The following is an 8951-nucleotide window of genomic DNA, read 5'->3' as shown; positions in this document are numbered from 1 at the left end:
AAAATGCTTACGGAGATGACTCCTTAAGCCCCTAGGCGGTGCTGGTTCATCAATCAGATGTCTGTTGGGATGCCCAGGTTTCTGGGTATTCAACAGGAACTGTTTGGTCAGCATCTCATTTCTCTCCCTGATGGGGAGTATTCTCGCCTCATTATGCAGATGGTGTTCTGGGGACATAAGAAGACAGCCCGTGGCGATTCTGAGAGCAGTATATTGGCAGGCCTGTAGTTTCTTCCAGTGGGTGATTTTTAGGCTTGGCGACCATATGGGTGACGCGTAGCACGTAATCGGCTGGCTAATTGCTTTGTGTGTAGTCATGAGCGTTTCTTTATCTTTTCCCCAAGTACTGCCAGCGAGGGATTTAAGGATTTTGTTACGGCTCTGAATTCTCGGAACAATTGCGGCTGCGTGCTCACCAAAATGTAGATCCTGATCAAACGTCACACCCAAGATTTTGGGGTGTCGGACAGTCGGTAGCGTAGTGCCATCGACGTGGATGTTCAAAATGGTCGACATTTGGGGCGTCCATGTTGTAAATAAGGTCGCGGAAGATTTAGTCGGTGATAATGCCAGGTTTCGCGAGGCGAAAAAACTGGAGAGATCAGGGAGGTAGCCGTTTATTTTATTGCATAGCGCATCGATCTTTGGGCCTGGGCCTGTGGCCATTATTGTGCAGTCATCGGCGTAGGAAACGATTGTGACTCCTTCCGGTGGTGAAGGTAGCTTAGATATGTAGAAATTAAACAAAAGTGGGGATAGGACACCACCTGTTTAATTCTCCTTGGTTTTGATGTTTCGTTTCTAAATTGCACCGATGCCTGCCGACCACCCAGACAATTTGCGATCCACCTTTTAAGACATGGGGGAAGGGTAGACCCTTCCAGGTCCTGCAGTAACGACCCATGGTTGACCGTATCAAAAGCTTTTGATAGGTCTAGCGCTACGAGTACTGTTCTATGGTGGGGGTATTGATTTAAACCGCAATTTATCTGGGTGCTAATGGCATTCAGCGCGGTGGTAGTGCTATGGGGTTTTCTGAAGCCAGGGTGATGAGGGGCTAGCTGCAGATTTGCTTGGAAATAAGGGAACAGAATGGCTTCAAGCGTCTTTGCCACTGGCGATAGGAGAGATATCGGACGATACGATTCACCTATGTTAGCTGGTTTCCCAGGCTTTAGTAGCGGGACCACCTTGGCCATTTTCCATTTCTCATGTATGACAAAGGTGGAAAGAGACAGATTGAAGACATGTGCTAAATATTTGAACCCCTCTTTCCCTAGGTTTTTAAGCATCGGCATGGCTATGCCGTCTGGGCCCACTGCGTTGGATGGTTTAGCACGACCAATGGCGTCCTCAACCTCTTTAGCGGTGATGGTGATTGGTGACGCGCTGAGTTTGTGTTTATGTGCGCGTCTATTGGCTCTCCGTCTATCTTTGTCGACCGTAGGATGCATTATATATTGTCGGCAGAAAGCGCTCGCGCATTTTTTCGCGTCCGAAAGCACTTTGTCGCCAAAGGCGATGGAAACTTTGTCTTTGTGCTTAGTCGGATTCGATAGGGACTTTACGGTGGACCAAAGTTTACCCACACCGGTAGAGAGGTTACAACCTCTTAGGTGCTCCTCCCATTTCGCCTGCTTGTGTTCATCTACAAGCAATCTGATGCGTTGGTTTATATCCCTTATTTGGGGGTCGCCTGGGTCAAGCTGTCTTATAAGGTCACCTCCGCCGGGAAGTGGGGCCGGATTTCGGGAATTTTCCCGGCGGGAATGAAATGTGCCGAGGCGGATTTAATGACCTTACGGAAGGCACGCTCCCCTTGGCGGGCATCAGTCGGGATAGGGAGGGCAGCTAGGCGGCTGTCTGTAAAGGATTTATATTCTTCCCACTTTCCTTTTTTGAAGTTTAGAAAAGTGCGTTTTTCAGTGACGATGAAGTCGGCGTTACGCTCAAGCGAAATAAGTATGGGCAGGTGGTCGGATGCCAATGTTACCATCGGCTGCCAGTTGACGCAGTTTACGAGTTCTGTGCTCACGATTGAAATATCTGGCGAGCTGTGACAGCTTCCTACCATACGTGTGGGGGCGTCTCCGTTTATTATGCAGAACGTCGTTTCTTCTATTTGATCCGCCAACATCTCACCCCTACTGTCCGCCCGCAAGTTTGAATGCCATAGATCATGATGGGCATTGAAATCGCCTAAGATACTGCGATTGTTGCCAGTGAGTAAAGCCCTGAAATTAGGGCGGTATCCACTGGTGCAACAGGTGGCAGGAGGGATGTAGATGTTGATGATTTCTAGGTTTGCATCGCCTGACCGGACAGATAGGCCTTGACATTCTAAGACATTGTGCCTGCGGTCGATGCCAGGATCAAATATACAATATTGCACAGAGTGGTGTATGATAAACGCGAGACCGCCTCCATTTCCGCTCTCGCGGTCTTTCCTGTGGACGTTATACCCAGAGCAGGTCTGCAATGCAGATCTTGCTGTGAGTTTAGTCCCTTTAATCGCAGCAATGCGGATGTTGTGCCGCTTCATGAAATCGACTATCTCCGTAATCTTCCTAGTTGGTCCATTACAGTTTAACTGCAGAATTCTGAAGTGCATAAGGAGAGACGTCGCCACTCTGGGGGTAAGTGACGGGTGACTACGCCTGGTATGGCCAGGACGCAATTGCTGTTGTGGCCCTAGGACTGGGCGTCCTTGGGCAAGCATTGGGGTACCCGGATGATTTGGGTTTGCGACCTGGCAACATGGCGCGATGAAACCCGTCGGGGGGTTGCCGTCGCGGAGACCAGAACATCTAGGGAAGTGGCACCACCCAAGGCAGGAGCTGCATTGGGCGGATGTCGCAAACATATATATTCTGTGCTGGCAAACGGTGCAAACGGAGGTAGGGACTAAGAGTCTGACCTCCACGATTGCTGCCTGAAAAGAGGGGGGGAGGAGACGGGGGCAGGGGCTGCTGCTCAGCATTGCTTCCGACTCTACAACGAAGATTGTAGTTATGAGTGGTAGCAGCTGTTTGAGTTGTTGGCGCCGTGGGGCGCGAGCAGCAGCGGGTACTTGTTGTGGCTTGCTGAGCAGCGGGGCTGCTGGAAGGTAGTGGGGGGCGCTTAGACGTAGACGACGGGACGCCCTTGGGCGTGAACAGCAAGGAGCCACAAAAGATTTATAAAAGTTACGTGGACGTCGGGTTTTGGGATCAAGCCCAGAACAACCTGTCCGATGCAACCATCTCTTGCACGAGACACACTGAACAGAGTATGACCGTCCTAAAAAGATTCTTTTCCGGCAGATGCAGCAAAACCATTTCTCAGGACCGGGGTCAGGAGACGGACCCGGATTGGATTCGATGCCTTCCCGGAGTAAGAAAATATGGAGCAGTCCTGCTGCAAGGAGCTGCTGGGAGGATGACAATTTGTGGGAGGGACGAAACAAATTAGTTGGGGTCACACTGAAATGACAGTCCTTGGTCGGGAAAAATCCCGAGTCGCTCCGGTACATAGAACCGACTGCCTTGGGAACCGCTTAGATATGATAGTATCCCTTAGTGTTGCTAATATTCGTCACACTGCTCTCCACCTAAGTCTGATCGTCCCGATCAGAAAAATCTCTCAATCTAACCGCTGTTAGCCTCTCCAAATGAACCACCCTTCTCTTTCGTGGTTTCCCAATGGTTTGTATGCGGTAGATGGTGTCACTGATCCTGTGAGGTTCCATTTTGGAACCTCTGAAAAAATTATGTAGTGTGCTCTGCACAAAAACGCCAAACAAATTATTTTAATTGAAACGTCTTTTACTTTATTTAAGTTAGTTTAATTTCTGTCGTACAATAAATGTTTTATTATAATTTACTTTACACTTATTTTAGTTTTTATCTTTAGTTTCTTCAATTAAATTATTTTAGTTTTGCCACACTTGAAGCCGGTCCAAATTATAATAATGGCCGTGAATTATGAAAATGACAAGGACACTATTGCCAATCGACGTTTTCATAATTCACCCCACATATGTATCTTATTCTTTCTTACACGCTGCATTACAGCAACTGAATACATATGAACATACATTCTTTTATTCTTTCTAGCAATATGCACTATTCACAATGACATATGTGTATTGTGAGCAACGATGTTGCCAGACGGTTTATAAAAGATGGGGAATTTTACCCTTACATCGCCCTTTTTGGAGAAAAGAAGAATTGACAAAGTGATCAGTTGTGTCACATTCTTCTTGCCCATAAACTTATAAACAATTGTTGCGAACGAACGAATATCTTTACAATACATTAGGGTGTTCCTCCCCTTTTAGGTTCGTTAGTTCGGAACAATTTTTATTATTAATTGAAAAAACTTAGAAGTTAAATACTCGAACTTTAATTACATTTTGGTATTTTATTAGAAGTAGCTTGAATGGAACCTAGCAATATTAATTTGAATTTAATTTAGTACAATATATTGTTTGTTGTTTTTCTCTTCTTGTAAGTGTTTACATTTTAATATATATTCAACTTGAATTTTGTTAAGGTTTTACATTTTTAATTCTTGCTGCTTTTGGAATTTTTTTTTGTGGTTTTTTTTGTGTTTGTAAATTAAGAAATAGAATTTTGTTATAAGTTATGAACAATTTTTATGAAATAGCATTTTTTTCTCTTTGAATATACAAAAGTTTGTGCTATTTTCTTTTTTTTTGTTTTAACAGTTTTTGAGCCTTCGTGGCTGCTTAAATGCTAGTACTAAAAAATTTTTTTGAATTTTTTTTCATCAAATTTAAAGTTTAATCAAAGTATTAAAGTAATGTTAATTTACTTTACTTAGGCGATTTTTATGTACAACGTGTTCTTTATTTTTGATTTCATCGAAAATAGTTACATTAAGTTCGTTAATTTTAGTTATATTAAACGGACCTTTATACATATTTTCATGTTTGTGATGTGGTTCTTTCTGCAAAAGTACTTTATCTCCGATTTTGACAATTAACGGACGAGCCGTTTTATCATAAAGATTTTTACTTTGTAACTTATTTTTATTTATTAGATTTTGTGCCATTTTGTGTGCTTTCTGCATTCTAAACTTAACTTCTTTGGCATAGTTTTCGACATTATAAATTGGGTCAATTTTTTCTTTACTTAATTCATTAGGCAAAGTTGCCTTTTTTCTAAAAACTAACTCGAAAGGAGAAAATTGATTGTCGAAAACTGTGCTTGTGGTAGTATTGTGTAAAAATGTGAAATATTTTAAATATACATCCCAGTCTGAAAAGGATTCGTTTAAATATACACGTAAGTATTCATTTAAGACTCTATGATTACGTTCAATTGTGCCTAAAAATCATATCCACACCATTAGGAATAAACTACATACAGAGTGTATGTGCCTACATGGTGATCAAAAGGAATATAAACAAGAAAAGGCAACTCTTAGAGACCAATTGTACAGCGAACAACGGAACATTCATATACCGTAGCAGCTAAAAAAAGGCTTGCACTGATATGAATGTTGGAGACTCGAGTTCAAAGCTCAGCTCCCGAAAAGCTAGCTGATGAAGAATTGAAATTCAGAAACATGTCCTAGTAACCATCGCCGTTTGTAAACTTACAATTTTTCTCTAATATCAATTACAAAAACCATTGTATAAAGCAATATGAGCAAAGCTCGCTAATTAAATACATATGATCATATTGATATAATAGTAACAGCGGAAGTATTAAAAAACAAATACTGTAAATATCCGAACAAATGTTACTAAGCTTTCAAAAGCACGCCTAAAAATCATATCCACACCATTAGGAATAAACTACATACAGAGTGTATGTGCCTACATGGTGATCAAAAGGAATATAAACAAGAAAAGGCAACTCTTAGAGACCAATTGTACAGCGAACAACGGAGCATTCATATGGCGTAGCAGCTAAAAAAAGGCTTGCACTGATATGAATGTTGGAGACTCGAGTTCAACGCTCAGCTCCCGAAAAGCTAGCTGATGAAGAAGTGAAATTCAGAAACATGTCCTAGTAACCATCGCCGTTTGTAAACTTACAATTTTTCTCTAATATCAATTACAAAAACCATTGTATAAAGCAATATGAGCAAAGCTCGCTAATTAAATACATATGATCTTGTTGTTTTATTATTTTTATCGTACGTAATTTCAGATCTTATCCGTGGAACTTTTTTCGAAAAATTAAATGAAAATTTGTCGTAAACGTGTAAAGTAAGTTGTTTTTCGTCGTTTTTGTCTGTTTTCCTAGGAAGGTTATTGTCGTTTGCCTGTTTTGTCATTGATCTTGTCTGTGCTGCTAAAATTTGTTTGTCCAATTCCTTAATCTCATCGATTGTAATACGCGATAGTGCATCAGCACCAACGTTTGATTTACCCTTAATATATACAATAGTTAAATTATATTCAGCTAGTTCCAGCCTTATTCTTGAAAGTTTTGAAGATGGGTCTTTCATATTGAATAGATATACTAGAGGTCTATGTTCTGATTTTACAATGAAATGGGTGCCATAAACGTATGGCCGAAATTGCTTTATTGCGAAATAGATAGCTAGGAGCTCCAATTCTATAATTGGTTTTTTCTGATCTGCTTTATCAATTTCTATAGTACAATAAATGTTTTATTATAATTTACTTTACGCTTATTTTAGTTTTTATCTTTAGTTTGTACAATTAAATTATTTTAGTTTTGCCACACTTGAAGCCGGTCCAAATTATAATAATGGCCGTGAATTATGAAAATGACGAGGACACTATTGCCAATCGACATTTTCATAATTCACCCCACATATGTATTTCATTCTTTCTTACACGCTGCATTACAGCAGCTGAATACATATGAACATACATTCTTTTATTCTGCAATATGCACTGTTCACAATGACATATGTGTATTGTGAGCAACGATGTTGCCAGATGGTTTATAAAAGATGGGGAATTTTACCCTTACATCACCCTTTTTGGGGAAAAGAAGAATTGACAAAGTGATCAGTTTTGTCACAATCTTCTTGCCCATTAACTTATAAAAAATTGTTGCGAACGAACGAATATGTTTACAATACATTAGGGTGTTCCTGCCTTTTTGGATTCGCTATTTCGGAACTATTTTTATTAGTAATTGAAAAAACTTAGAAGTTAAATACTCGAACTTTAGTTACATTTTGGTATTTTATTAGAAGTAGTTTCAATTGAACCTAGGAATATTAATTTGAATTTAATTTAGTACAATATATTGTTTGTTGTTTTTCTCTTCGTGTAAGTGTTTACATTTTCATATATATTCAACTTGAAGTTTGTTAAAGTTTTACATTTTTAATCTTTGCTGCTTTTGAAATTTTTTTTTGTTGTTTTTTTTTTGTGTTTGTAAATTAAGAAATACAATTTTGTTATAAGTTATGAACAATTTTTATGAAAACGCGTTTTTTTCTCTCTTTGAATATACAAGTTTTGTTCTATTTTCTTTTTTTTTTTGTTTTAACAGTTTTTGAGCCTTCGTGGCTGCTTAAATGCTAGTACTAAAAAAATTTTTTGGATTTTTTTTTCATCAAATTTAAAGTTTAATCAAAGCATTAAAGTAATCTTAATTTACTTTACTTAGGCGATTTTTATGTACAACGTGTTCTTTATTTTTGATTTCATCGAAAATAGTTACATTAGGTTCGTTAATTTTAGTTATAGTAAACGGATCTTTATAAATATTTTCGTGTTTGTGATGTGGTTCTTTCTGTAAAAGTACGTTATCTCCGATTTTGACAATTAACGGACGAGCCGTTTTATCATAAAGATTTTTACTTTGTAACTTATTTTAATTTATTAGGTTTTGTGCCATTTTGTGTGCTTTCTGCATTCTAAATTTAACTTCTTTGGCATAGTTTTCGACATTATAAATTGGGTAAATTTTTGTTTTACTTAATTCATTAGGCAAAGTTGCCTTTTTTCCAAAAACCAACTCGAAAGGAGAAAATTGATAGTCGAAAACTGTGCTTGTAGTAGTGTTGTATAAAAATGTGAAATATTTTAAATATACATCCCAGTCTGAAAAGGATTCGTTTAAATATGCACGTAAGTATTCATTAAAAACTCTATGATTACGTTCAATTGTACCAACGGTTTCGTGATGGTATGCAGTTTAAAAATTATAAGTTTAGTTAGTTCTTCAAATAATTCATTTTTAAATTCTGTACCTAAATCTGATTTTATGGCATTCATTGTGCCGTATGTCAAAATGAATCCTTCAAAAATTGATGAAGCAATTGTTTTTGCTGATTCGTCTGGCACAGCGACTGTTACCAGGTATTTAGTCAAGTCGGAAATCATGGTAAGTGCGAACTTGTTACCATATTTGGACTCAGGTAGGGGTCCTATTGTGTCGATTACTAGTATATAGAATGGTTTACAAGGAGTTGGTGTTAAAATAAATTTTTCTTTTGTTTTAGGTTTAACCTTGTTTAAAAGACAATCATTACAACTTTTGATATATTTCGATGAATCACGAGTCATATCTTTCCAATAAAATTTTGTTCGTAGTCTTGCGTAGAGTCTTTTCATACCACAATGTCCACCAGAAATGGGATCGTTATGGCAAATTTTCGTTAGCTTCAATTTTGTATCTTCATCTGTTACTGTCTCCACTGGATCTGTTAGTATAATTTCTAATGATTTTAAAATCTTATTTCCAATACCTTTGAAATTTGTAATGGTATAATGTTTGAATAAAATATCACTTTTAGGCCTGTTTAGGCAGGATGCCTAACTTTTTCCGCATCTGTCTGCGATCCCCCCAATGCAACCCTGCGAATCGATACTCGATACTCGAATTAATTTGTAACCACCCACACCATCACCGCCACATGCATGTGCATGCATGTACATGTACGTGTATGTGTGTTTTTTTGTCAGCACTCATGCATATGCATGTCGGGGTTGATGTGTGGGTGCCTTTCCC

The sequence above is a fragment of the Eurosta solidaginis genome, chromosome 1 (genome assembly GCF_040869045.1).
Source record: "Eurosta solidaginis isolate ZX-2024a chromosome 1, ASM4086904v1, whole genome shotgun sequence".
NCBI classification, from domain to species: domain Eukaryota; kingdom Metazoa; phylum Arthropoda; class Insecta; order Diptera; family Tephritidae; genus Eurosta; species Eurosta solidaginis.
Note: the sequence above shows the minus strand (reverse complement) of the source record.